Below are 26,445 nucleotides of genomic sequence, written 5' to 3' on the forward strand. Positions count from 1 at the left end.
CACTCCGCGGGGACCTCATCCCCACTGGCCCCCGGGGCTCTAGGCATCTGCCTCGGACCCGGTCCCTTTTCACCTCCTCTGTCCGCTTTGGGGCTTTGCCCATTGTGGACTCCTTAGTCCATTCCGTGTGGTAGCTACGGTAGCATGAATGATTGATTTTTCTCTCCTGCGCTTTCCTTGGAAATAAGTAAGTCAGGTCACGTAGAGTCTGGATTTTCTGCCACCCCCCTCCCGCTCCTTTCGGGTAACGTGGCTCGCTGGCTTTCAGCAATACAGCAGGAAGATCGGGACTGCACACCCCCCCCCCCCAGTCGCCGAGCTCAGACAGGCTGTAAGAATACCTGAAAATGCAATTTTATTATTCTTTCTCCTTTAACCCCCACGGATAACACTGTTTTAGAGGTTTGTCTTCCGAATAATATGTAGGTGACGCTATAGGCTGTCAAAATGACATTTGCAGCATGGTTGTGATGTGGCTTCACTTACTGGTCATGACGTTATCCGCATTGATAACGGATCTTGTGGGGGGAGAGCAGGCATGGCTTGGGCTCCACAGTGTGTGGCTTTTGTGAGGAAACTTTAAGGAACTGAACGGAATTGTTTCTTAGTAACCTTTTAGTATTTACAGACACAGCAACTACTACAGAAAGTAAATATAGTCGGAACGTCCAGCGGTTTGCCATCTGCCATTATGGGTGGTGACAGATTCAAATTATATCTGGAGTAAGGGGAGGCTGGAGATGGGGGAGGGAGGTGTGGGAGAGCGTGGCGATTGTGATGGGGGGGCAGGGAAATTCTTTGGTTCTTTCTGCTGCAGGAGGGTGAACAGAGCCCCCAGTGTTTATGCAGAGTAAAGAACACAGGGTCCTCTTCCAGCTGTTCCATGTTAGCTGTGAGTCTGCAAGGCTCTTGGGGCTGGGATGCCATTTGTTGACAAGGTCCAGTCCAGGGCAACAGGGATTGGAGGTTGCTGAAGTGAGTGAGCCTTTAGGACAGGCAGAGGAGGGCCTGTGGCTTCCTCATTCCTCCAGCCTGATACAGCGCTTACGATGCTGAAAACACTAGAATGGGATGTTTCCTTATATAGAATCACAGGGAGGAAGTGGGGCTGCTAACCCTGCAGGCCTTTTCCTGACTGCATCCAAAGGATCCTCAACTGCCAAGTATGAAGGGTCACTTTGAGGGAGGACTCCACTCAGCCTCAGCCTCAGCCTGGCAGCCCAGACCAGCACCTCAGAAGGGCACAGCGGTGGGGCTACATTTATAAATAGCTGAAGGCCAACTTCATTCCTCTGAGTGTAGACGCATGACTAGGGTAACTGACGAACTGCCTACCTCCCTTTGGTCCTTACTGTCAACGCAGAGCATTCACCTGCTTGAGCTTGCTTCCTTGGATTTTACCAACAGGGTTATGTAAACTTTTCCTTTTGTAAAATGCAGTAAATCTAAATATAGTCATTTACGTCCAACACTTGACTTCAGGAAGCCCAGGGACTGGTTAAACTAACAATAATTTGTCTTTACGTTATTCAAATGTTGGTGCAACATTTTTTCCCTTTGAGTAATGGTGAGGATCTTTTCCAATATAGTAGCTATCACGCCAGTAAGTAAAGCAATTAAATGTATGGTGCTAAAAGTAATTTGTTATAATTTAACAAACAAGAATATTGAAATTTTGTCTGTTTTAAGGGTACAATTGGCATTTTTTCTTTTAAACTTAAAAAATACTTATTTATGTATAATACCAACCAATTTGTGTGGCTAAATGATGTAGAAGTACAAAATATGAAACCATTACATATGATAGAAACCATTTTCCAGTGTATGGATTAATCCTTCAATCTAAATATTTTTCCCACTTGGAGGCCTTTTGCACTTGTTCTGTGTGGCCGAGTTGTTGTGGGAGCTAATGGTTTATAGTCCAGGGGTGGAGAACATAAAGAGTGCATCCAGATGTGTCCTAGCAAACCTGTTGCACTTCTCTGCTTTTCTGGAATTTAGCTAAGGGCCAGGAAAGGGAAAAAAGAACCTGCTTAGCAAGCAGAGAAGATGGTAAAATACACAGAAAACTTGACTTTCTTGGAACACACTACTTTTCTAGATACAATCTTTTTTAATTCTTATGCAGAACCTTATGCAGCCCAGCTTGGCCTCAAACTTGCTGTGTAGGCTCTTTGAACATCTAGTCTCCCCACACATTGGTTTATGTGGTGCTGGGGGATTGAACTCAGGGCCTTGTGTGTGTGAAGCAAGCACCCTATCAAACTGAGTTATGTCCTCAGGTGCATACAACCCTTAAAGCATCTTAAACAATAGTCCACAGTTCCATATTTAGAAGAGGGGTGAGAAGCTTCTGTAATCAGCAGGGAAGAGCAACTCCAAATAACACAACATCTAGGAAAGATAGAAAAACTAACTCTAGGCTTGAGAATTGGGTCAAAAGTCCTGAAGTGTTGGGACTGCTAAGATAGGCACTCCTAACTGACGCTATGGTCATCTCAATATAATATTGTAAATGAATGATTGCTGTCTCCTGGTGATAGCAGCAAAGTACCAAAATTACCTTTAAAAACGTTCTTTAAGAAGACAAGAAAATGCCCAGCATACATGGGGAATATTTACATCCAAGGTAATTAACCTCCTGGTATGCTTCAGAAATTCAGAGCGCAGAATGACTCATTCATTGAGTGGATGGGATTTCTCATACCCTAGTCATCCTGTGTCATTTATTTTGTAACCAATAATTAAAATATGCACACATTTCTTTTTGTGTTTTGAGATTTTAAAACCAGGTAGATGAGGATCAAATTTGTGTCTGGGGCTTTATTTTATTTCATAAGGAAAAAAAAATCACTATTATGAACTAATTTTAAATAGGGTGCACATTGTAACATGGTTCATTGGAAACCAGTGGGATGTGCTTTGACACTAATTTTTCATGTCCTTAACCTTAATGGTTGGACAGTGGCGGCACATACCTTTAATCCTAGCACTTGGGAAGCAGAGGCAGATGGATCTCTGTAAGTTCCAGGGTCTACAGAGTGAGTTCCATGATAGCCAAAGCTACTGTAAGGTGGTGGAGCCTCTAAGAGGGGTCTTGTGGGAACCTCCAGATCATGAAGGGTGTCCCTTGGGAGAGACTAGTGGTTTTGCCCCTTCATGTTCTCTTTGGCTGTCCCACCTGAAGTGAATGATTTTGCTTTGCCACGATGTAATACCATGGGCTCAAGGCAACAAGACCAACTACTTGTGGACTGAAGCTTCCAACACTAGGAGCCAAAACCCTTTCTCTTCATAAGTTGATCACAGCAGGCATTTGTTACAGTCACAGAAGCTGAGTAACAACGCAGTTCCTCTGTATTTGTGCAACTGTTTTGCCTCTGCACTCCAGACTTAGTCAAGGATGGCAGTCACGTTCCCTTTAAGTAACAGCGCGTTTCCAGAACCCTCATGACCTTAAATAACAGCTCAGTGTGAGCCAGTCCAGGTTCACATTGTGACTTTGCTGGCCTCCGTTTATAGCAACAGTTTCCGGGACTAGCAGGTGCTTCGATGCTAACTAACATAACGGCAAAAGAGAAAGTCTACAACTTCACTCAAAACTTTGCAAAGAATAATTGATTGTGTGACATTGCTCACAACTTTCTGTCATTTGTACTTGAATTACATTTTGTCAGTGAAAAGTGTATGATAAATCAAGTTCTATAAGCTAGTCCATGGAGACTTTTAACTCACAAACAATGCGTATTTTGAAAGGAATTAGGTGTTTATAGTAAGGTAATGCCTAAAAGAGTTAAATACTGGACTGTCTGAAGTGGGAATGCTTGGAGGGTGTTAGTGGGGTGCATCTGCTATCATTAGTCAGTGAAGGTACTTCCAATTCTGTGGGGTTTATGGCTTTGGGGCCCCTTATGACCGGTGTGCTATTATCTATCCTCAATTGACTTTTTAGATCATAAATGGAGTAAAAAGAGAACAGCAGAGGAGGTTTTCTTGATGATGTGATAAAATATTTGTAGGTTTTTTTTTTATTCATTTATTCATTCAACAAACACTTTCTGATTGCCTGTTACTTCTCTGGTCCCATCGAGAATACAGAGATAACCCACTGTATTCCAGTGACTGGTACATGATAGAGATTCTCAGTGTTGAGTGAATAACTCACTGAAGGTGCCGAAACATAGGTGTGGTCATAAAACATGGAAAGAGGCATACTGAGGGGCAGTGTGAACATAGCAGCAAGTTGTTCCAGCAAAGGTAGAGAAGACTTCATTGAGCCAAATAAGTGTTGAGTTGAATTTTGATTGGTGACTATGGAATGGTTTTGTGTGAAGAAGACTACAATTAGGAGGCAAAGCAGCCCTTGCAAAGTGCAGAGGATAGCATTTGAACACCTGTTCTGGTAAGGCAGGGAACAGGAGTGTGGAGTAGCTGAGCTCTAAGATGTAGAAGTTTAAAACAGAAGTGTTGTATGTGAATGGTGTGGCCAGCCAAGGAATTTGGAGTTTATTCTAAAGAAGAGACCAAAAGTTCTGGTGGATTCACATGCAGGGGCATGCTGGGAAGGAAGAGGGAAGAGGCTCACTGATGGGAGGAATGTATGTGGCACAAGTATTGTAGATTGTATAGTATGTTTGGTGTGTCCATGTGTTATATGGGTTGTGTGGTGTGTGCAATGTGTGTGCATGGCAAGTGGGTGTGAGTAGTGTGATATGTGGATTTGTATGTAGTATGGACAGTGTAATGTGTGATATATATATATATATATATATATATATATATATATATGGCATGTGGTATATCAATGTGTGGCATTTGTGGATAATATATATGTGGTGTATCACAGTGTAGCTGGTGTATGAGTATATGGTGTATTGATAGTATGGTGTATATGCAATTTATATGACTGGTCTGTGGTGGGTGCATAGTATGATGTGTGTGACATGTGATAGTATGGTATATATATGATATATATGACTGGTCTGTGGTGGGTATGTAGTAGGCATATGATGTGGGTGACATGTGTAAGAATGTGTGTGCATTTATGGTGTGGAGTGTAAATAATGTGACATTTGAGTTTGTATGTGTGGTATGGATAGTATAATGTGTATGATGATTGTATATTATATGTGTGTGAATAGTATGATGTGTGGGTTATATGAATGGCATGTAGGGATGTTGATGTGTTATATATACAGATATATATTCTGGATACACTCTGGGTGTGAGTAGTGAGTCTATGGGTATGCTTAGCATGGGTAGTATGGTATATGAGGTGTTTATAGGATTATGTATGGCATGTGGGTGCCGGTATTGTGCTATGTGGGTGCATATGTACAGTGTATGTAGTATGTGTGTATGAGTAGTGTGACATGTGTGCATGTGTGTGGTGAGTGCTGTGCTTATCTGTCCATGTTCCACTTGTGGGGAAAAGCTGGCCTGGAGTACATGTCCATCCCCCATTATACAGAAGTGAGGAAGAGAGGCAACTTGGTTCTGGCAGTTTCCATTGGCACCATTGTCTCAGGGCAGTGTGGGTACTGTCAGTATCACTGTAAAGGGAAGAAAGGAGGACTGAGCTAGACAGAAAAGGAAGGCATTGTCCCCAAGCTCAGTTATTTATCCCCACAGGCAGGCAGAAGTTATAGAGGGTTCTTGGAGTGCAAATTTGAGGTCCACCAGACAAGACCACTCAATTAATTTCTGAGCTTCAGTTTTCTCATGATGATGGTGATAAACTTCATTGTTCATTGTTTCGAAGTTTCCAGTTAACGATCCAACAAGGCTCTGTTTTATCCTTCAGGTTTGAACTTGCCTTTTATTAGATGGAACTGGCATAGCACAATTTTTCTCCAATGAAGATCTTTGCATTTAAAAATGATCATGAAGAGGTTGGGGCCTACTGGAAAGATGTGACTCACATGTACTAGCTTGGTTTTAGTTTGGTTATCCTAAAAATTGTAACCCTGACTTAATTTTTCCAAGAAAATGATCAATGTGTTTGTTTGTTTTTTCCTTCAGTTGGTGAATATGAAAAGAATTTACTAGGTTAAATGAATATACATACAGGGCTTCTATATGATATGTGACTCAGGTAGGGCATTGCCATTTATCTTTGGGTTGGTCTGGAATATCCCAGCAAGTTACAACTTGGAATTGTAGCCAGTGCTGTGGGTCACACCCTGTGCTGTGAAGGACTTGGACTTGGTTATTTACTCTGGGTGATCACTGGCTTCAGCAAGTAGGATATTTTATAATCCAGATCATCAAAGCAAATAGAGGATAGACTTCACAGCAGTCAAGTTGGCTTCTTTCTGTCTGAGTAAACAAGCAAGGGCAAACCGAAGTTAGGCTATTGAGAAGTAACTGAACGCTCCTGAGTCCTGCTGAGGTGTAATTCTGAAGAAAAGGACAGTACGGAAAGGAGAAGTTGGAAGGAGGTCAGTCATCCAGGAAGAGCCCATGTCACCTTATTTGCTAGGCAAAGTGGGGAGCAGAACTTTGTGTTTTTCTTAATATGACCACTACTTGAGTGTTTAGCTTGGCCCTGGCCTTTTGTCTCTCCTAATCACTTTTCTTGAGGGCCAGCAGAACCCATTCTGCAGTCACAGATTAAGATGCCGAATCAGGCGTCTCCTCTGAGCTATTTTTTGCTTCTCTGGAAGCTGCCTGAGGCAGAGTTCTTCCAAAGAAAGCAGAGCTTTTAGAACTAGAGTGAGCAGTCTCTCTCAGTATGCCAGTCAAGGTTCAGGCTCTGTCCTGAAGTCTGGAACCCCAGAGCCAACGTGGAACACCCAGGAACTGGCTTCCTCTTCTTTAGGAGCCTGGGACTTCTTAGCTCTCAGAAGCCAGTCCCTGGACTTTGTTCCCACTCCAAATCTCAACATGTATTCAGTTTTACTGTCTTAGTTTACTGGATAAAGGCCAAATGATTCTGTGCCTTCTTCTACACACTAGGTATTACCACTTGGATGGTACGAAGAGATGAGTGCACAATAAGAAACTGTGGGGCCAGGTTCTTAGGACACACAGACTCCCCAGTTACCCAAGAGCTGAGTGCTTTGCCAAGGAGTGGAGCCCTGGTGGTAACTCATCTCAAGGAGTTCCCCTCATGTTGTGGAGGGAAGACAAACACAGACGTAATAGTTGCACTGTAAACAGTTGCTCTGTTATGATTCTAGCGATAAAACCAAACTGGACTTGACTGAAGGGGCAAGAGCTGGGTGGTTTGGGTAGTACAAGAAGATGAATGGTTATATAGCATTCAGAAGATGTGCTTTAATTTTCATAAGACACCTCATCTTTAGTATGTATGGTACTAGTTTCACTAGGGAAATCACACATACACAGGGAGACTCCATGTATGTGCCACATTAGGGGCAGGCATCTTGGCCATTCATAGATGTGCATGTTAGTGAGGGAAGCATGAGATAATATGGGGTCAATCCCAGGCAGTCATAGTTTCAAAGATGTAGGAAAACAGAACATATGATCCTATAACTTTTTTGTTTTAATCTCTCTCAAGGTCCATGAAAGTCTGAGATACAAATGGTTCCCTTGGTTCCTCACAGTGTAATACTTTTGCAGGGAATTTTGCTTAGGGCCTAATGTTGAGCAACAGTTTCTCAAACATTAATTAAAAGAGGAAGTGGCTTGGGCTCATCTTTCTCCAAAATTTATATACAAATTAACTCATTCTGGGGGCTTGGTACAGAAACTTTGATTAAGGGCATCCATGGAGAGGCCAGATTGTTCTGAGCTGCCCCTGGCGTTGTTGGCACAGGAGGTCTGTGGATCTGACTCTGAGCAGACAGATGCAGTATTACAGAGGTGAGGAAATGTAGAGGTGCTTTGATGCAGTGATGTTCAAGCTCCAGGTGTGTCTCAAAGATTTTCATTTGCACATGCAAGTTTACATGGAAGTTTATGAGACATAGATGCCCCAACTGTTATGGGGTCACAAACTGTGGTTTTCCCAGGCTCCTACAGGGAACGTTGGTTGACAGTCATGAACAGCTGATCTGGAGTTGGGATTGGACTCTCCTAAGCCCCGGTTCTTATTCTACTTTGCCCAATTCCACCCAGTGTCATTCAGCCACTAACATTTTAATCCAAGTGTGTGTTCTAAGCTGATCATCTTTCTTTTGACAACTTGAACTTGCTGTGTATGAGAAAGGTGATTTACCAAGTTCTTTCCTATAGCTTTATGATAACTTCACCAACAGAGTGAAGAGAATCTTTTCCTCTGGTGACAGTCATCTTTGAAAGGTAAGGGTGGAAGAGACAGGACAGGATGCTTCTGGGGACTCTCTGTGGTCAGTCCTAACTAGAAATCCATACCCAGCTTGATTCCCAGGCAGACTTTGGGAAATCTCCATGGGTTGTTTTGCTTCAAGAGGGTATAGTATACCAGTGATGTTAATGTGTCTCCTATAATGGAATCACTGGCCTACAATCCCTTTCAAGTGTTATTTAGGCACCCAGGCACCCAGTCAGGTATGCTTCTGTTTGTACAGGGTGATCACTCATTACTACACAATGTTCTTTATACAGCTTCCAGTCATCACTCAGTTTCCAGTTCTTGGACTTGTCTCTCGCAGCCTAAAGTGAGCCCGCATTTGAGGATAGCAGAGCTGGGCCCTCTCATGGCATTGTTCTGAGCCTTCTGGATTAATTCTGCAGAAATTTCCAAGCATTCTGACGATCCTTTACAGGAGCCTTGGTTTCTTCCTGATGAGACGTATCAGCGATGGTTTCTGGGTCAATCCAAGCAGTCATGATTTCAAAGATATTTACATGCAGGGAAACAGAACATGTGACCCATTAATATACTATCATGATCATAGAATATAATGTTCTTGAAAAGATACTGTTTTTTCACATTTACGTTCTTGCTGATGCTGGGGCCTGCAGGGGTGAGCTGAAGAGAATAAGAATGTGAATTCCAGAGGCCAGAGCAGGGATCTCTTCCCACTTCTTCAGCTTTCTTTCACACAGTAGTCACTGGAATTTCTGAAATGGTTATCCTGATCTGTTAGTAGAATCTGTTGTATGTGTGCAGCGTAAATACATAGGTAGCATTGCCAGGCACTGCATACATTTCTGTCTGTGCATGGGCACTGATGGGTGACAGACATCAGCAGTCAAGAGCATGACTGCAATGATGCTAAAATACTCTTGCATTTTTGAAGAGGTGACAGGATAGAGGCAGCACCAAAGCCTATGGTTAAGTGGTAGTTTCCGTTTGAAAATGGAAAAGGAAGAAGTTGGATTTGGTGTTGCATACCTGTAATCCCAGTTCTCTGGAGGCTGAAGCAGAAAGATTGGGTATTTAAAGCTAGCCTGGGCTACCTAGTCACACCCTGTCTCCAATAGAACAGGAGGAAGAGTAATAGGAGGAGGGATCGGTTCTGTGTATCATCGGGATTGTTGAGGCACACCTTTTCTTGTGCATTATCCCAGAAGGGCATTGGAGCCATGATTTGTGCAACTGGAGAGATAGATCAGTGCATAAAGTGTACAAGCATGAGGGCCTGGGTTTGATCCCCAGCACCTACATAAAAGTGGGACACATGCCTGGAGCCACAGACTGCAAGGAGGGAACAGGTGGGTACTGAGGAATCCCGGTCCAGCTAGTGTAGTTGAAAGGGCAAAGCTCCAGGGTTAGTGAGAGAACCTGTCTCAAAAACATAAAAAAGGTAAATGGTAAAAGGTAGAACATGATAGAGCAAGACACCTATGGGTGACCTTTGGCCTCTGCATGTGCACTTATGTGTGCAACACACACACACACACACACACACACACACACACACACACACTGTAATTTACAAGCCCTGGGTGAAGAAATGGGGACAATCTGGGTTTTCTAAGAAATGGGAAGGTTGTACCATGCAGGGTTAAAGTCATTTCTCTTTTGACAGGGTGGAGGGAGAGAGGGAAGAAGAGAACATTCTCTGAGATACTCCTGTGTTCCGAGCGTCACAGGAATTCTGTTGGGCGTCTCTTATTTAAGTTTTAACATAGCGTTGACAAAGCCCCTATTTCCTGAGTCAAATGAAGGCTTGGGATGGGTGAGTCTAGTGTGTGGCCTTAGAATGGCTTCAGCGATTGACAGGCTTGGCTTTGGTGGCTGTCAGCCTGAAGGGAGTCTCTACTGCAGTGCCTCAGGGTGCACATGTTCAGCATCATTCTTCTTCCAGTGGAGTCTGACTTAGCCCAGGGCTCCAGGAGAGCAGAACCCAAGGCAAGGGCTGGCCATGCAGATGTTTTATTTTGGGCACTGATCCCAGACAACAGGAAAGGAGCTAGCAAGAGAGAAACAAGCACAGAGAACCTGAGTGGCCTGTGATGGAGTTGCTCATTGCCAAGAGCAGTGGGGCTTCATTTCCCGATGGCTCTGAGGAACCACGTGGAATATGTTTTAGAACTGCCCAAAGGACAGGGAGTGGGGCTGGTATACTGCCCCCTCCTTTTCCCTGGTCTTGGTTACTCCCAGGATGTTAAGGTTCTGAGCCACCAGGTTTGTATAACTGCTCTGCCATGTCAGCAAGGTGTCTCACGGCAGGATGTGAGGAACTCTACAGCAGAGTTTAAACTGTTTTAAAGGGCACTACTGAAGCGGTGTGTTTGTTAGAAGGATGACAAACTTTGAGGCACAGCTGAGGACTAGGTGGCAGAAGTATGATCCCAAATAGTTGAATATAATAAAGGCAACCCCGCATTGGCATTCCTTTAGCCTTGGGGGAGACATCATTCACCGATCGCAGCCATGAGGGAACTTCTAGCCTTTAGTAGACGTAGAACCACTCCTGAGCAGTGGCACAGTGCGCTTGCTCACCCCCTCCCCGCTCAACTCTTTAATACAGCTGCTATATTCAGAGCAGTTATGTCCTCTTGGCCAGACCATCCCTGGGGACTGCACTGCAGTTCTGCAGGCATTACTTTGAAAAGATGCATGAATCCAGGATGTGACCTGGGGAGAGAGTGTGGTAAGGAAACCTACTTGGAAACCCAAGTAAACTGAGGAGGAGGTGAGCAGGGAGCTGTTCATGGTTGGTCACTTGGGAACTCATTTGAAGTAGAGAATTTGAATTCTCTATCTGCGTAGAAGCCAGCTCCAAATAGTGGACAACTATTCCAATCTGAGCTGCCCAGACACTGGACACACCAAAGAGGAGACAGGGTTTCAACCAAGGAAGAGGAGACTTGGGCTGGGCAGAGAAACAGACTTCTAACCAAGATGGGCTCTTAGTTACATACCTGTTCTGTGTCAAGCACCTTCCTGAGTTACTTACCCTGCACCTCAGTCATTGTCATGCAATGGGGTGGGTTCCACCATTACTCCACTTAGAGACAGGCAACCCAACTTCAGAGGTTCCCTGCATCTCTACACTGTAGACATCAGGACTTGTTCACTAAGACAAGAAGCTGTGACCTTTCAGGTGACTTCTAAAGTCCTTTCTGAGTTTCAGATTCTGTGACCTCTGTGAGTCATCAGGAAAGAAGATAGAGGGACAAAACTGTTGAGGGGAAAAGGAGGACAAAGGAGAGGGGCGGGAGCAAAGAGAATGTGAGCATCATTAGATGACTTTCAGTTTATTCCTGCTATACTTCTGGGTAGTTTAGGTCACAGAGGTGTAGCTTGTTGTCTGTGAATTATACCTATAGAGCAGCTTTGTCCTCTTTTGAAGTAGGCAGCAAGGTAAGCCAGGTCAACTTGATGAGTAGGGTTTGCCACATTTAAAGAAGGATGTAATGAGATCAATGGAATATTGTTGCTTTTGCTCTGAGTGTTTGTTGGAGCGCATCACTTTTCAGTGTTTGCAGCATGTCAGCTTGGTTTCAGGATGAGGAATGCTCATCCCAAACTAGTGTCTTTCTTTTTCCTTTTCTCCTTCCCATCATCCTCCCTTTCCATTCTCTTTTTCATTTTCCTTAGCACTTTGTGTGTGCTGAGCAATGCATAGATACAAACTCTCTCCAATTATCGAAAGGATGAATGGCACAAGGAACAGAACCAGTGGTAGGAAATTAAAGCAATCTATTACAGTAGATAATGCACTCAGCTCTCAGACAGGACTCTCATACACAGGAAGTGTATGTTAACTGCTCTCTAACATTTCTATCTTATAGGCATGGAAACTTAGGGTTCAAGGGGTTGGAGGTCACCAGGATGCTTCTGGTCCCATGTTAAAGGTGCTGCCCCATGAATGCTGAAGATATTTCTGATCCTTATGGAAATGAAAATGCTGGTATTTAAAAAGAAAAATACTGGGACTGAGGATATAGTTCAACTGGTGTAAGTGAGGTCCTCGGTTCAATCCTAAGCATAAAGAAATAAGAAAAATACTCCAGAATTTGTAACATTAGCCTTTAATCGTTTACTGTCATATTTTAGATATTTAATTTTGGGTGACTTCTTTTGGAATTGCCCATTCCAATGTCTCTCTCTGTGTTCCATTTTTATCCCATGCAACTTGGCCCCCCTCCTTTTTTTTTTAATAGTCTTATTCCTCTTTCTCCTCCTCCTCTTTTTTTTTTTTTTAATGTAAAGGGCATTAACTATCTCCTTTCTTTAAGGGGGAGGGGTATTTCTGCTACCTCTGCTTGGGTGGCAAGATTTTGGGAGGGAAACAGGCTTTGTAAGTCTGAGGAAAGCTCAGGAGTCTTTGACTTTGACAAAGTAGGAATGGCTGGATTAGACTAAGATCTCTTTAGGGCCTGGAACAGGGCAAAGCACTAGCTTGAAGGCTATAAATCAGAGCGGACTCTCCTCTTGCTTATAAATCTTGTGGCATTTCTGAATATTAATTTACAAGACGCATTACAAAAACAGTTGGTCAAGACCTTTCCTGCTCCAGCCCTTTGTTGAAGATCTGGGAAGACAGATCAAGGTCAGCTACAGGCACCTGTTGGTAGGAAAGGGGCTGCTGTTATTTCCAGTTGCTTCCTAGCCACTTGTGACCTAGATTTTGATGTCTGACAGTGTCCTCATGCTTGATTCTTACCACATTGAATAACTTTCTGTATTGGGGATGAAAGAGGGTCTGTCTATTTACATTTCAAAGATTACCTTCATTACACTGGTCTTAAGATGCTTTCAGGGACCCCCTTTGTTTCTCTGTTCATAATAGATTGAAGGTGTGTGTGTGTGTGTGTGTGTGTGTGTGTGTGTGTGTGTGATGAGTTTTATGTTGTATATGTGTGCTCTTATCCACACAGGTGTCTTCCTCCATCTCTCCCACTTCGGGCTTTTTGTAGTTGTTGTTATTGTTGTTTTGAGATAAGGCCTCTCACCAAACTTAGAGCTCACACATAGACTGAGCTAGGCTAGCTAGCCAATGAACTCCTGGGGATTCATCTATCTCTGTCCCCAGCATGAAGATTACAGATTGGGCTTTTAATGTAGGCGCTACAAATCTGAACTCAGGCCTTGAGGTTTTCAAAGCAAGCTCTTCACCCACTGGGCCATCTCACTAGCTCCTGCAGACTTCATTTTTTATTGGATAGCAACTAGCAGTCTTATTTTGAATTTGCAGAGTGGTGTGTAGGAAGGCTTGGCTGGATTTTAGCATGTTTTATCCACAGTTCCAGTAATGTCCTCTGGGTTTATTCAGAGTCTGACTCAGCCATTCTGAAGTTAGCCTAGATCCCAGCAGGAACTGGGTGTCATTCATGACTGCTTGCTGCCTGTGGGACGGGATTTCATTCATCTACTGCATAAGCACATCCTGACTAGGTGTTTATATGTGTGAGGACGTGGTCAACCAAGGGCTCCTTCTCTACCCTGGCTCCACCTCAGTATGCCTCACCTTCTAGGGGCTGGCCAGCACCTCACATTACTCTGTGCATTGCTCAAGGAGAAGACCCAGTCTGTCTACTACGACTCCACTTCACTGGGTCTTAGTTTACCCTCCATACCCTAATACCATATCTGGCAGGCAGAGGATCTCAGCACATTGTTTATTTTGGGACAGGGTCTCACTACATATTTTTGGCTGGCCTGGAACTCACTATGGAGACCAGGCTGGCCTTGAACTCATAGAGATCTGCCTGCCTTTGGCTCCCAAGTGCTGGGATTAAAGGCATGTGCCACCACAATCAGCCTCAGTGTATTTTTGTTGAAAGAAAGGAAAAATGTTGTGAAGAAATGTCATGACTAATTCCAATTCTGCAGAGACCAGCTATCTAGATTCTGAGGGAAGTAGAGAGGCTTTAAGTTGGGAAAATTAAACACAAAATGAAGCTGTTATCAAGAAGTTTGTAATAAAGACTAGATGAAAATAAATTTTGGGGATCTTGACTTAGAAACATGTTACCTTCTAAATCTTATTTATACTTTCTGGGCCTTAGCCAGCTCATCTGTAAGAGGGAGCTTCTACTGTGGAAGACATGGGCCTACTATTAGGACTATACGTGCATTCAGCTCTTTGTAAACTGCATCAATGTTGTTGTTGTTATTATTATTATTATTAAAGGAGGCCGACAGCATGCAGATGTCCAAAAGGACCAAGGAAAATACTGTACTTGGTTCCTCCTCCCTTCAGGTGGCAAGAACAGAAATCGAAGTGTGGTTCTCTGGATGAGCAGTGATCACCTTGGGCCTGGGTCTGTCGCTCAGCTGAGGTTGTGAACTGTGGGCTAGGACTCCCACAATCTAGCCTCCCTGTAACACGTCAAAGTTAATGCTGTGTCAGCTCTTATACTTTTCATTAATCGTATGATTGCATACTCTCTTCCTGTACAGAAGACTCAGATCATTGCTAAAGAGTTATCTCCAGAGCAGATGGGGCTGCAGAGATGGCTCAGTGGTTAAGAGAACTTGGTGCTTTTACAGAAGACCTTGGATTGATCCCCAGATCCCACATGGTAGCTCCCAACAGGCACACATATACATGCATGCAGGCACAATGTCCATACACACAAAAATAACTTTAAAAAAATCAATTGTTTGGAGGAAAGTTACAGAAAAGCATGTGTTATGATAAGTGTCCCTTCCTGTAAGTACCCTAGTATGGGTATACATGGAGCCATTTAAAAGATGCATTCTGTAATTAGTTAGTGGTTTGCTTTCTTTAACTTTTTTTATTATTATTTAAAAGGGTTGTGTGTAAAACAACAACACTTTACAGAAGCTATCATTTAACCTAAAACTATTCAGGGAAGACCTTTAAGTATTTTTTGCATACTTCAGCTAAATGAGAAAATGATTGTCCTTGCTCCTTACTCCTGGATGTTATTTTTACCTGCTCCTTCCTTTGAAGGTTGCAAGAGTGTGAAGTTTCTTGCTAGTATTCTTTGTTGTTCTTTAAACAAACACTCTCTATCTTCACATTCTTTTGGGGGCAGAATGGCCTATGTTAGCACATTTTCCAGATTATTGTGGCATTCGCCGATGATCTGAGCTCAGTTAAAATACTAAACTCAGAATGTTAAGGTCAAACTCAGGTCCCATGTGGGTCGGATATTAAGCTGCTGGTGGCTGAGGTGATAGTCGGAGGAATGTGTATGCACTTCACTAGATACTTTCACCAGGAAGGTTGAATGGGACTATCTGCTACTTTGGTGTTTTTAAACCCCTTTCGTATTTTCCCACCAGAGGAGGAAGAGATGCCCCCCTCCCCTTCCACCCCGAGTTTAATATTTTGCTGTTTCATTGAGGTCTGTGAGTTAGAATGGAGTGTGGTATTCCTTAGCGGATCAGTCCTTGGGTAGAGCAGAGTCGTTTGCATAAGACAAAGAAAGAGCCACCTGTCCATCCCCTGGCCTTCTCATTCCACCTCATGGCTGTGCACGTGGTGTGCTGGCTAAGGTGCACTGGGATTGGGGGGCTGCAAGACTGAAGGAAGCCACTAAGATGTGACAAATAAGAGCAGCCTTAGGTTCTAGATTGGATCCTGGATGGGAAAAGTGTGGCCATAAGGAACAGAACTGGACCATTTCAACATGAACCATATACTAAGACGTGTCCTTATGTCAGTTAATGACTTCCTTGATCATGTTAGGAAATGTCATTACAGCAGATGAAGAGTGAAGTCTTTATTTGTGAAGGGACATGGTGTATTCAGACTTAGTTTATCTCTACTGTAAAATGACAAAGATTGAGTGTTGATAATTTCCCTGAAAGGTAAAGATAAAGTCAATTATAATAGAGACTTAATTTTTGTTTTCCATACAGGGTTTCTCTGTATTGCTTTGGAGTCTCTCCTGGAACTTGCTCTGTAGATCAGGCTAGCCTCGAACTCACAGAGATACATCTGCCTCTGCCTCCCGAGTGCTGGGATTAAAGGCGTGAGCCACCAACGCCAGATCTTAGACTTAAATTTTGTATGGTTTGAAAAAATTTTTACAGGAGAAAGTCGAGCTCTTGTTATTTTAACTATTTGGCTAGCCTCTCAGAGCTCCCATGCTGGAACCCTGGATCTGAGAGGGCAGGGCTTGTATGCCTTGCTGTTCTGCAGGGAAGCCAGAGAAATGGCAGGGCCCTGGTTAACCTTGTGGTGCAGACGCCTCATGAATATGTCTTGGGTACAATGTTACCCAAGATAAGTATTACTCATGGTCTATCTGTGAAGTGATGATAACTGCAGTGTCTGAATTTTCCCTGATTGAATCTGGCAATTCCATCCCATACTAGCAGTGTCTGGAATCCCTAAGAGTAGGTGGCACAGAGGTATCTGTATGCAAATGGAGGACATACATGATCAGGTATGAACACAGGGCTAGCCTTTGTGTGTAGCTGGGCATGGTCTCTTTGTCTTCCGTTTGGTGGATCATGTTTCTGAGCTTTTTCCATTTCTCTGTCACTGGAAGAACAGTTTTAAACAAAGTCACCCACACCCTGACACTCCTCGGCAATTTTAAGCTCTCCCAACACTGTGGAGTAAAATGGATACTGGAATCTATTTTGACAGCTGTTGAAAAGTGAAGCTGTTTTTACAGGAGGTTAAAGAGGTTATTTGTAACACTCACTATTCAAGAAACCTTTTGAAAAGGTGTGCCCCTGCTCAGGCAAGTATTTTGTAGAATTTAAATGGCTTTGGCTTTCACAGTTACATTGCACATCACATCAAATGTAAAGGCTCCTAGGACCTCACCGCTAGTGACGTTTTTGATTGACTTCCACCACCCATATAGCAATAGTATATTATGATGTTCTCAACAACCAGTGCCTTCTAGAGTGCAAGTGTACAGTCTTTAAAAATAGCCAGCCCGTTATCAGCTGTCCCACCGATAACCTCCCCTTTAAAAGTGACCTTTGAGCAATTTCGTTAGGAATGAATTATTTATAGCATTTTGTTGTCGAGCTACTAAGAGGGCTGGTTCTAGACGTGTAACAGGTGGTTGCAGTTGGCTTGCACTCACTGCATTTATTCAGATGAAATGCCACCTTCCTTTACTTTACCATCAGACTGTGACTGTGTGTCAGACTGAGGCTTTCTGGCAACTGTGTTCCCGTGTTGAGTTCTGGGTCCACCATGGCATATCATTAGTGTGTGGTGGTAGGAGAGGAAACTTTTCTGACCAAGCATGGCAGCTGAGGAGAAACACCAGGATCTTCAGGCCATGCCAGAGGGGTGGACTCTCTTCCGAGCTGTGGGTTTAGGGCAACTGTTCTGATTAACCCTTAGGACTGACGTTTTCTCTGACCTTGGACCTAGGCTTTGAGGCAGGCACTGTCAAGTTAACTGTCTCTAGAGTACTTTAGGCACAGGAGGCACTCAGAGAGAAACTTGTTTGACAGAATGAACTGGATAACCATGTTAGGGCTATTATTTAACTTCGCCTATAATTTAATGACTTGAAAGAAAAGGTCTTTCTACTACTACCCTGTGCCCAGTTGATTGGCTACACAATTACCATGTTTTCTGACTAAAATAAGCATTCTCTAAGTTTACACATGATAAGATTATAGCATTATTTAATTCTAGCACTTGGAAGGCAGAGGCAGGCGGATCTTTATGAGTTCAAGGCCAGTCTGGTCAACAGAGTGAGTGCCAGGACAGGCTCCAAAGCTACACAGAGAAACCTTGTCTCAAAAAACCAAAAACCAAAACAAACAAACAAACAAAGAATTATAGGCACTTGATCCTTAGCCAGGCAGTGGTGGTGCATGCCTCTAATCTGGAGGCAGAGACAGGCAGATTTCTGTGAGTTTGAAACTTTGAAACCAGCCTGTTCTTCAAGAGCTAGTTCCAGGACAGCCTCCAAAGCCACAGAGAAACTGTCTTGAAAAAAAACAAAACAAACAAACAAAAAAAAAAAAACCAAAAAACAAAACAAAACAAAAAAAAAAAAAAAAAAAAAAAAAAAAAAAAAAGAAAGAAAGAAAGAAAGATTGGATTGTAGCATGAAGAACTTGAAGTGCGAATATGAAAGAGAGAGTGGGTTTTGGCATTTGGCATGTGAGCTGTTTCTTTTTTTCTTTTCATATTAAAAAAGAGATTATAATTACATATCTATCTTACCTTTTCTCCTCTAAATACTCAAATATACCCCTCATTGCCTTTCAAATTCAGGGTCTCTTTCTTCTATTAATTGTTTTTTAAAAACTTTGTTGTTGTTGTTGCATTGGTGTTTTCGTATATATCTCTGTGTGAGGGTGTCAGGTCCCCTGGAACTGGGTTACAGGCAGTTGTGAACAGCCATGTGGGTGCTGGGAATTGAACTCAGGACTTCTGGAAGAGCAGTCAGTGCTCTTAACCACTGAGCCATCTCTCCAGCCCCTTTTTCATTAGTTGTTATTATGTATATGTATGCACACCTGAGCTATTCCTGAGAGGACACTGTTATTAACTAACACTGTCTACACACACACACACACACACACACACACACACACACACACACACACAATCATGCAGATCAGATCCTAGAAAAGGATCTAGAAAGGCTGTTTTGTTTGTTTTGTATTTAGAGACCACATTCTTACAGGAAAAACTGTATTCTACTGAAAAAAAAAAACTGACAAAAGAGAAAAAACTACAAAATAACATATTTTTCAGTTTGTTAGACATATTCTTTTTTCTTTCCTACCATAAATACATGCTTTTTTTTAAATACAAGCCCACAATATTCTAATCATGTGAACGTATTGTACAGAATATATGTGTATTTTTAGTGAAAACTATATCTAAATTACTCTTTATATTCATTATAGCTTTACTACTTTAATGACTGTTATAAATTCTTTTATAACAACATTTTAAATGACTATGTAACATTCTGTGTTATGACTGTGCCACCTTTTCTAAATCAAACCCTTAGTCTTAGACATTCAGGGTTTTTGTTTGTTTGTTTTGTTTTTCTTTTTCTTTTTTCTTTTTAAAGAATGCTATAGAGAAATCCTTCAAAGGACAGTTCTTACTTCAGAATACAGATGCCTGAAGGTAATTTCTGGGCCAAGCATCCTAACAATTTTGGATGTGGGCTTGCTAGCCAGGGTGGCTCACCCCTTGAACACTGTCCTCCAGTGGAAAGCCTTGCTGGAACCAGGGTCCTCACTATTTCTTGATGGCCTTGCCCATGCTTTGGGGTCCAGTTGCAGTTTGTGTTCATTCTCCTGTTTATTTTTCATTATAGCATGTTTGTTAACTTATTAGTTCTTTGGGATAGCTATCTTTTCTTTTACCAAGGATGTATGTATGTATGTATGTATGTATGTATGTATGTATGTATGGTGTCCAGAAATTTAAAAGTTGTGTGCTTTCTGTTGGCAGGAAATGTACTTTTAGGAACAGGAAGTGCTTCAACTAAAAGTTTGTTTTCAGCTGGGCATAAGTGACACACACCTGTAACCCAAGTACATGGGAAGCTGAGACAGGAGGATCACCATGAGTTTGAGGCCAGCCTAGATACATAGAAAGAACCAGAAATCCAAAGCAAGCCAAACTAACCCACACGTAAACAAGCCAAACGAAACCAAAGTCTATATTTTCCCTATGTCCTAAGGTTGGTTTTCTGATCATAAGAAGTAATAGTTGAATTATAGATTAATCCTCTCACAAAAGTTTTAAATTGCTGAATTTACAATCTCAACGTGTTAAGAATTATAAAATTTTTGGATTTTCATTTGTGTTTGAAGACCGTATCAAAGAATTCAAATGGGTGAGTTTTTGTTTGTTTTTCTGAGACAGTTTCTCTGTGTAACCATCCTAGCTATGCTGGAACTCATTGTTGTAGACCAGGCTGGTCTCAAGCTCATACAAATCCGCCTGCCTTTGCCTCCCAAGTGCTGGGATTAAAGGCATGCGCCATCACTGCCAGGCATACAAATTAGTGTTTTTATCTGAGTTATGATTTTATAGTTTGGTTCATTTAATACCAATTAAGGACACATTAGTGATAAGACAAGAGTTAAAGTGGACCAATGACTCCATATGTGATATACATGAGCGGCATACTTAAAATATTTTCTGTTATCAATGTATGTATCAAGACTTCACCAGTATACAGAATTATTTAATAAGTCAGTGATTCTCTATGGGAGGGATAAAGATGTCTGATGTTCATTCCTTTCCCCACCCATTTATGTTTGTTTATTCATAAACTCACTTATCCCTCTTGTCTTGTGCACATTTAGAGCTCTAATTTCTGTAAGAAAGAACAAATGTTATGCTAGAAGTGATCCCCCTAGATACAGGACATAGCCACTTCCATAATTGGAAAGCAACACCTGTGGCTTTGGTTTGTTCTGCATGATTTCTGAATCATGATATCAACTTGATGTTTCATCTGAGGCAGATGTTCCTTCTGACTGTCTTTGGTGCTTGTTTGGTTCACTTCTTTGAGCCCCTCCAGTTTCTGCCTTTATATCTCCTACAGCCACTGCTAAGGTCTCTCTAACTGCCTTTTGGAGTTTGGTCTGATTTATACAGATTTCACTGTGTTGCTCACCCTGAATTACTGAATTCTTGGTATTCTTTGCCAGGTGACCCATGGAAACTCTCATGTGTCTATTATCAGAACATCCATCTAGAATGGAAGGCCCACAATAAGAGAGTGCTGGAGCCTGTGCACTTTTCTTCCCCCAGCCTTAGAAGTAGTGCGTGGAATGAATGAATGAATGAATGAATGAATGAATGAATGAATGTCCTGAATGTGTGCCTGCTTGTGGTACATGTGACACTGTTTGTGGTGATAAGCCCGTGAGAAAAATGGCAGTGTAAAGGGACAGGAAACCCTGAAATACACCAGAGGTGCTGGACTGTCACAGGCAAGGAGGCATGATTAGTTTAGCTTTCCTCCCTTTTCTGTCTCTTCGTGTCACTGGTGTTTTCTCCTCTTCTCTCCCTTGCTGGTCATGTACCTGGTCAGTTGTGCCAAGTCCTTTGAAGAAGTGACCTTATGTTATTTTCATGACTATCCCATGAGTGACATAAAAACCAAATGTGGGCAACTTGTGAGCCACGTGTTTCCCAGTGCAGTGGATATTGTGCTGTCCAGCAAGTAGCTCTTTGCAGATGTGGCGAAGGCAGCCTCAGGCTCTGAAAACCAGGCAGATGTCAGAGTGCACAGGGGTGCTTTCAGGGCCAGTTTCCTCAGCTGCTTTAAAAATCACAGAACTCTGAGCTTCCCCGAATCCTGGTCCAAGCCTCTTTCTCCCTGTGTCCCATTTTCTTCCCTCTCTGTGCGTGCCTTAAACTCAAGCTGCCCTCCTCTGGGTTCCTCCATCTTCTCTGAGTCCCACCTATCCATCAAAGTCGATTCTTCCAGCAGCTTGGTGACATTCTCTCTGGGCCAGTTCCAGCATTGGGGCTTTCTGTTTCTTCAGAGCCACCCAACATCTGAAGGAACTTCTCCTTCTGCACCCATCTCCAGCCTGGTAGCATTTGATACCTCGCTACAGTGACGTCTCTCTTCTCTTCGGAGAGTTTGTGAGCTGTTCTCTGATGGACAGTTCACACCACCGGTCTTACTCCTTGTGGTGTCTACAAACTCTAGACAGGACAAGTTCACACCTATGGGCTGGGAGCTGCTGTCTTGCCCTCAGTGTGTATGTATCTGTCTCACCTTTCACTCTGTTAGTTGCTAAAATGACCATTTTCACCATTAAGATAATTTTTAAAAATATCAAAGTAGAAGAAGACTGTTCTCACTGAGCCTACCTCCCAGAGCCATTCATGCCTAACACACAATTGCACGTACTTCTGACTGTCTTCTCTGTGTTCACATTTGAGAAAAACAAAATTGCATACTTTGTAGAGTTTGTGTTTTGCTATTTTTCTTAGACATTTCACTTAATGCTCTATTGTGAGCATCTTTCTAGATTCCCTGGTGTTAGAAACGTACATTTATTTTAAAAATGCCCAAAATACAATGCTGTTGTAACCCCCTAAATACCACCACTGAACTGCAACCCAATCAGGGTAAAAGATGTGTGGCTGACTCGGTTCTTAGATGGTACCTGACTTCCTCAGCCGTGCATCTGTTACTGATAATTTGGATGGTTTCTAGTTTTCTCTAATTATAAATGCTTATGCTTTAGTCTTTCTGATCATAGTTATTGTACTTATTTCTTAGAAACATAATTAATTTCTCTATAATTAATTATTGATTATTGTTAATTTCATATTTTGTAGGGGTTTTTGCTGTATTTTATATCTATGACTGTTTTCAGTTTTCTTTTTTCTGTTGATGGGTTGTAATAATGAATTTTGCTTTCTATATTTTTTTAAAATAATTAAAATTTTTTTGGGGGGGTTGTGCCTGAATGTATGTCTGTGTGAGGGTGTTGGATCCTGGAGTTACAGACAGTTGTGAGCTGCTATATGTGTCCTGGGAATTGAACCCCAGTCCTCTGGAAGAGCAGTTAGTGCTCTTGACCACTGAGCCATCTATACTTTTTTAAAAGAGAAGATTAACAGCGAAGGTGGGTGATGTAAGAAGGTGGCTTTTGCCGCCTTTTCCATAGCTAGTGGGAGCATGAAGAGAAGCGAGGAGTGATCTGAGGAAGAATGACATCTCATAGACTGTAGCCTTTGCCCTGTGAAAATTACAAATACTTAATTTTGACTGAAAAATGGTTTTCCTTTAAAGACCGGAAGCATGCCACCCAAGCTAAAGGCATTTGAAAGCAATGTGCTCAGTTATTCTCCTGGGACTGATGTTCACCCTTATTTTAACAAGGATGCTTAGGATTTAAAGCACCTGTGTGCAACTTCTCTTTAGAAGGGGTCCCTTCCCAGACTGTGGAGTTGGAGTTCTCTGATCCGGTCTGATGTGAGTCACATGAGGATAAATCATGGGGTGGAGGCAGAGCCTAGTGAGTTCTCTAGTTCCTTGTGGGAATGCAGGAAGGATGACCATTACACAGATTCTGGTGGGATTTCTCCAGCAATATCTGAGGATTGCCTACCCCTAGGAAGATGATGACTCATGTGCCCACTTCCCTACTCTAGGCAAGTGTCTGTGTTTCTTTTATTGTGCAAATAACATAAGATTGCTATTTTCAAAAGTAGACTTCCAGAAATGAATGATAGAGACATGGAACACAGAAAATGAGTCTCCCCAAAGAAGCCCTGTTCACAGCTCCGGGTAGATGTATCTTGATCGTCAGTGTCCCTATAGTAGCACATTATCTGCATAAGGCAGGAAACAAAAAAGGCTCCTTCTTAACTGGATAGTGCTAATTAGATAACCAGTGAGTGTTCAGACTTCTGAAGTAGAACGAAGATGGCTCCCCTGATTACTGCTAATAACAGGATAGGACTCATCAGGTGTGGAAAACTATGACAGAGGAGAAGCATAAAGGACTCAAAACCCAGGCTGTACTGGTGAATCAGAGTCAATGTGTGGTTGGACTTTTCCTTTGGGAGCATATTAAGATAGGCACTAGGGCAAGATGACTAACTCGGGAATGAGTTTAAGATATTGAACTAGTCTTGTATAAACATAACAGTAACTCTGAGCCTACTCTCAGGGGCATGCATGGTGGAAGTATGGCTCAGTTAATCATTTCTTTAACACAATATGTAACACCATTCCTGCCCCCAACCTGAAAGCAGAACTATAAAGACAAGGGGACTCCAGTCTCAAGAAGCTCAGGCGAGACAATGTCCATTAGAAGTGACCTTTGTGTTGGACTTTGAAAGTGACAGGGATCTTGTCACACAGAAGAGAATCTTGTCATACTCCAGTTAGGTGGAGAAGCATGAGCAAAATCAAGTCACAAAACTTTACAGTTCTGTGACTGAGTGTAGCTGATGGTACAGGATAAATATTTGTCAACAAATGAAGGAAGGAAGTAGGATTTCCTGTGCAAAAATTTAGCTGTTGGGGCTAAAGAGATGGCTCAGCAGTTAAGAACACTGTTGCTCATGTAGAGGACCTGGGTTTGGTTTCCAGCATCCACATGGTGGCTCACAACCATCTGTAACTCCAGTTCTAGGAGAGCTAGTGACTCTACTAAAGTTGATTAATATTGTTACCTTCTTAATTATAATGCAAATATCTAAGGGATGGTCATAAGAGGATCTGAGGGTCTCTCAGTTTTTTTTAAGACAGGTTTTCTTTGTGTAGCTCTGGCTATCCTGGAACTCCAAGATTCTCCTGCCTCTGTCGTTGAATACTAGAATTAAAGCCATAAGCCACCACTACCTGGCTACAGTGTCTCTCAAAACAGATTTGTAATGTATGATATTTGGGTATTTAAGTACTTGGATTAAACTGAATGCTAAAAGTATTTAGTGAAGTTAAGTTGAAGAAAGAGCACAACCTGCCACTCCTTGAGTAAGTATGAACAGGTTTATAAGCATGAGATGACCAGTCTTGTGGTGACATAGTAAATATTAGAGATTATGGTAGAGAAGTTGGTCACCAGGCCTGTGTGACAAGAGCTTTTACCTCACGGGTCATCTTGCCAGCCCTTTATACACATATTATGAAACACCCATCTGACTCTTTAGGAAAAACAGATTTGCTCTGTCAGAAGTTATTCTTCCTCTTTTTCACTGCCCTTAAAAAACATTTATTTTCCTGATTTTGAAGGAAACAGGCTCATGGCAAAAACAAAGCAGAATGGCAAAATGAAACAAAACAAGCCAAACATAAAGATAAGATGGACGAGGAGATGATCTGTAATTTGTGATTGTGAACAACACCGCCAGGAACTTCCTGCTGCTTACATTTGTGTGGAATTGTCTTTATTTCTTTTAGCACAGATTCAAAAACCAGAAAAAAAAGGGGGGGTGTGAGTACAAGTTTAAATTTTTAATAGACATCTCAAATAATATCCTTATTTTTAAGACATTTAGTTCCTTTGTCAAATTGCCATTCACATGTGCAATGATAGCCACAATTTGATGAAGTGCTACTCTCATCATAGGTGGCATCCCACCTGTGGGTGCTCATCAGAAACTCTGATGCTTGATGTGCCGGCACCCTCCTTCATAGACAATCTCAGTGCAGGGCATGGGGCAAACACATTTAATCCCAGCACTGGGGAGGCAGAGGCAGAGTTTATGGGCAACCTGGTTTACAGAGTGGATTCCAAGATGGCCAGGGCTGTTTACAACCCTATCTTAAAAAAAAACCCACAACAAAAACAAAACAAAATCATCAGCATCACCATCTTAGCACCTTAAATTTCTCTGTGTGTGTGTGTGTTTTGTTTGTTTGTTTGTTTGTTTTTGTTTTTTCTCTATACATGTAATAGTGGAGGCCTACTATTCATTCACCCACTTTTTTTTTCCACTGTACTGGGCTGGGTATGTAACTCAGTTGTAGAGTGCTTGCCTAGCATGCATTGAAGGCCTGGGTTCAAGCCCCAGCACTGCATACACATGTTGGCACCCACTCTCAGGAGGTAGAGGTCGAAGGATTGATAGTCCAGGGTCACTACTGGCTAATTAGTGAGTTCTCAGATAGTCTCAGGGCAGTGAGACCTAGCCGCAAAATCATGATGCTGCTTGCATTCCATTAAGAGGAACTGTTTCTCATTACCGCTGTTTCTCTGGCTGTGAGCTGAGGAAGGGTCACTCCATGCCTTAGTCTTCTGGCTAGTTGGTGAGGGAAACACTGTAACCAACTATGAACTTGTGGTCCTGGATCCTGGGGAGAAATCATGTGTTACTGTACATCTCAGGGCATTACTCTGGCTTTTTAAGTTCTATTCCAAATCTTGTATCACATCATTTCCAACTGCCAGACCAGAGCAAGGAGCCAAAACTCTTAGGTTGATTAGAATTTTGCTTTTAGAATCCAGGAAGCAAGGCTATGTCCTGGTTTTTCTTTTTTTCTTTTTAATTACAACAGAACATTCATTTTCTGGCTTAGGGAAAGGTAGACACCAGATTTCTGCAGAGCAAGGGGAAATGAGGCCCCTCCTCCTGAGTACAACTTGGCATAAACCCAGGCAACCTGGTGACATACTTTCTTAGGAAATATTTCAGCTTTGGATAGAACTCAGTTTGGGGAGTGCTTGCCTGGCATGCACAGAGCCCT

General features: G+C 42.4%; 1 protein-coding gene across 2 annotated transcripts in view; it reads left to right on the plus strand.

The window, feature by feature from the left end:
• Window positions 1-26,445, plus strand: part of Samd4a (sterile alpha motif domain containing 4A) — a 206,677-nt gene that overhangs the window by 2,258 nt on the left and 177,974 nt on the right. The window lies entirely within an intron of this gene.

Source organism: Phodopus roborovskii, unplaced genomic scaffold (assembly GCF_943737965.1).
Source record: "Phodopus roborovskii unplaced genomic scaffold, PHOROB, whole genome shotgun sequence".
Lineage (NCBI taxonomy): Eukaryota > Metazoa > Chordata > Mammalia > Rodentia > Cricetidae > Phodopus > Phodopus roborovskii.